Here is a 4,090-nt window from a genome sequence, read left to right on the forward strand (position 1 = left end):
TATTGTGAATAGTGATGCAATGAACATATGCATGCATATATCTTTGTAATAGAATGATTTATATTACTTTGGGGATATCCCCAGTAAAGGGATTGCTGGGTCAAATGGTATTTCTGGTTTTAGATCCTTGAGAAATCACGTGCCATCTTCCACAATGGTTGAACTAATTTACATTCCCACAAACAGTGTAAAAGCATTCCTATTTCTCTGCAACCTTGCCAGCATCTGTTGTTTCTTGACTTTTTAATAATCACCATTCTTACTGGTGTGAGATGGTATCTCGTTGGTTTTGATTTGCATTTCTCTAATGTTCAGTGATATTGAGCTTTTTTCATATGTTTATTGGCTACATGAATGTCTTCTTTTGAGAAGTGCCTGTTCATGTCCTTTGCCCATTTTTAATGGGGTTGTTTTTGTTTTTCATGGAGTTTTTTTTTTCTTGTTTATTCTTAATTTGTTGAGAGTTTTTAATCGTAAGTGGACATTAGGTTTTGTCAAATGCTTTTTCTGTATCTATTGAAATAGGCATTGTGGTATTTGTCCTTCCTGTTTTAGGTTGATTTTCAGATCAGAAAGCAACTTTGCTTTCCTGGGATAAACCTTTGATAACTCTGGGATACTTTGTCTTGGTGTATAATTCATTTTATATGTTGCTGGATTTAATTTAATAATATTGTGATAGTAATTATTATGTCTGTGTTCATGAAGGCTATTTGTCTATAGTTTCCTTTTCTTGTGAGATCTTTGTTTGGCTTTTGTACTGGGGAAATACTGGTTTCATAGAATGAACTGGGAAGTGTTCTGTCCTTTACTTCCTAAACAAATTTGTAAAGGACTGACAACACGTCTTTAAATATTAGATAGAATTCACCAGTAAAGCTATCTAAGCCTGGGTTTGTCTTTGTGGGAAGATTCTTAGTAACTAATTTACTTTATTTATTTATTATATGCCTACTCAAATTTTCTATTTCTTCCTGGGTCAAATGTGTTAATTGTGACTTTTTGGAAATGTGTTCTTTTCATGTAAGTTTCCTAAATTATTGGAATAAAGTTATTAATAATATCCCTTACAATCCTTTTAGTTTTTATTTTTATTTTTTGTAATTTGTGTCTTTTTTATTTTTTTCTTTATTTATTCTAAAAAAGAAAAAAAGGGATATATGTGCAGAATGTGCAGGTTTGTTACATAGGTATATATATGTGTGCCATGGTGGTTTGCTGCACCTATTGACCCATCCTCTAAGTTCCTTTCCTTCACCCCCCACCCCCACCCCCCAATAGGCCCTGATGTGTGTCGTTCCCCTCTCTGTGTCCATGTGTTCTCAATGTTCCACTCACACTTATGAGTGAGAGCATGCAGTGTTTGGTTTTCTGTTCCTGTGTTAGTTTGCTAAGGATGATGGCTTCCAGCTTCACCCATGTCCCTGCAAAAGACATGATCTCATTCCTCTTTATGGCTGCGTAGTATGCCATGGTGTATATGTACCATATTTTCTTTATCCAGTCTATCATTGATGGGCATTTGGGTTGGCTCCACGTCTTTGCTGTTGTAAATAGTGCTGCAATAAACATACGTGTGCATGTGTCTTTATAGTAGAATGATTTATATTCCTTTGGGTATATACCCAGTAATGGGATTGCTGGGTCAATTGGTATTTCTGGTTCTAGCTCCTTAAGGAATCACCATACTGTCTTTCACAATGATTGAACTAATTTACTTTCCCACCAATAATGTAAAAGCATTCGTATTTCTCCACAGCCTCACCAGCATCTATTATTTCCTGATGTTTTAATAATCATCATTCTGACTAGTGTGATTTGGTACCTCATTGTGGTTTTGATTTACATTTCTCTGATGATCAGTGATGTTGAGCTTTTTTTCGTGATTGTTAGCTGCATAAATGTCTTCTTTTAAGAAGTGTCTGTTCATCTCTTTTGCCCACTTTTAATGGGGTTGTCTTTTTCTTATAAATATATTTAAGTTCCTTGTAAATTCTGGATATTAGACCCTTGTCAAATGGGTGGATTGCCAAAATTTTCTCCCATTCTGTAGGTTGCCTATTCACTCTAATGATAATTTCTTTTGCTGTGCAGAAATGTTTTAGTTTAATTAGATCCAATTTGTCAATTTTGGCTTTTGTTGCAATTGCTTTTCACATTTTTCTCATGAAGTCTTTGCCTATGCCTGTGTCCTGAATGGTATTGCCTAGGTTTTCTTCTAGGGTTTTTATGGTTTTGGGTTTTACATATAACTCTTTAATCCATCTTGAGTTAATGTATAGGGTGTAAGGAGGGTGTCCAGTTTCTATTTTCTGCATATAGCTAGCCAGTTTTCCCAGCACCATTTACTGAATAGGAGATCCTTTCCCTATTGCTTGTTTTTGTCAGGTTTGTTGAAGATTAGATGGTTGTAGATGTGTGGTGTTATTTCTGAGGTCTCTATTCTACTCCATTGGTCTATACGTCTGTTTTGGTACCAGTACCATTCTGTTTTGGTTACTGTCGCCTTGTAGTATAGTTTGAAGTCAAGTAGCATGATGCCTCCAGCTTTGTTCTTTTTGCTTAGAATTGTCTTGGCTATACAGGGTCTTCTTCGATTCCATGTGAAACTTAAAGTAGTTTTTCTAATTCTGTGAAGAATGTCAATGGTAGTTTGATGGGTATGGCATTGAATCTATAAATTACTTTGGGCAGTACGGCCATTTTCATAATTGTGATTTTTCCTATCCATGGAGATGGAATGTTTTTTCCACTTGTTTGTGTCCTCTCTTATTTTCTTGAGCAGCAGTTTGTAGTTCTCCTTGAAGAGGTCCTTCATATCCCTTGTTAGGTGTATTCCTAGGTATTTTATTCTCTTTGTAGCAATTGTGAATGGGAGTTCATTCATGATTTGGCTCTCTGCTTCCGTTGGTGTATAGGAAGGCTTGTGATTTTTGCACATTGATTTTGTATCCTGAGACTTTGCTAAAGTTGCTTCTCAGCTTAAGGAGCTTTTGGGCCGAGACAATGGGGTTTTCTAGATATAGGATCATGTTGTCTGCAAACAGACAGTTTTACTTCTTCTCTTCCTATTTGAATACACTTTATTTCTTTCTCTTGCCTGATTACCCGGGCCAGAACCTCCAATACTATGTTGAATAGAAGTGGTGAGAGAGGGCATCCTTTTCTTGAACCAGTTTTCAAAGGGAATGCTCCCAGTTTTTGCCCACTCAATATGATATTGGTTGTGGGCTTGTCTTCAATAGCTCTTATTATTTTGAGATATGTTCCATTAATGCCTAGTTTATTGAGAATTCTTAACAGGAAAGGATGCTGAAGTTTATTAAGGCCTTTTCTGCATCTATTGAGATAATCATGTGGTTTTTGTCATTGGTTCCATTTATGTGATGGATTACTTTTATTGATGTGCATGTGTTGAACCAGCCTTCAATCCCAGGGATGAAGCCAACTTGATCATGGTGGATAAGTTTTTTGATGTGCTGCTGGATTCAGTTTGCCAGTATTTTATTGAGGATTTTTGTATCAATGTTCATCAAGGATATTGCCCTGAAGTTTTCTTTTTTTGTTGTGTCTCTTCCCAATTTTGGTACCAGGATGACACTGGCTTCATAAAATGAGTTACGGAGGAGTCCCTCCTTTTCAGTAGTTTGCAATAGTTTCAGAAGGAATGGTACCAGCTCCTCTTTGTATTTCTGGTAGAATTCAGCTGTGAATCTGTCTGTTCCTGGGCTTTCTTTGGTTGGTAGGTTATTAATTACTGCCTCAATTTCAGAGATTTTTATTGTTCTATTCAGGGTTTCAGCTGCTTCCTGGTTCAGGGTGTATGCATCCAGGATTTTATCCATTTCTCCTAGATCTTCTAGTTTATTTGCACAGAGGTGTTTATAGTATTCTCTGATGGTAGTTTGTACTGCCGTGGGGTCAGTGGTGATATCCCCTTTATCATTTTTTATTGTTTCTGTTTGATTCTTCTCCCTCTTCCTCTTTATTTGTCTAGCTAGTCTATCTATTTTGTTAATTAAAAAAAAAAAAAAAAACAGCCAGAGGCAGTGGCTCACACCTGTAATCCCAGCACTTTGGGAGGCCAAGG

This window comes from Colobus angolensis, unplaced genomic scaffold, assembly GCF_000951035.1.
Source record: "Colobus angolensis palliatus isolate OR3802 unplaced genomic scaffold, Cang.pa_1.0 Scaffold256, whole genome shotgun sequence".
Lineage (NCBI taxonomy): Eukaryota > Metazoa > Chordata > Mammalia > Primates > Cercopithecidae > Colobus > Colobus angolensis.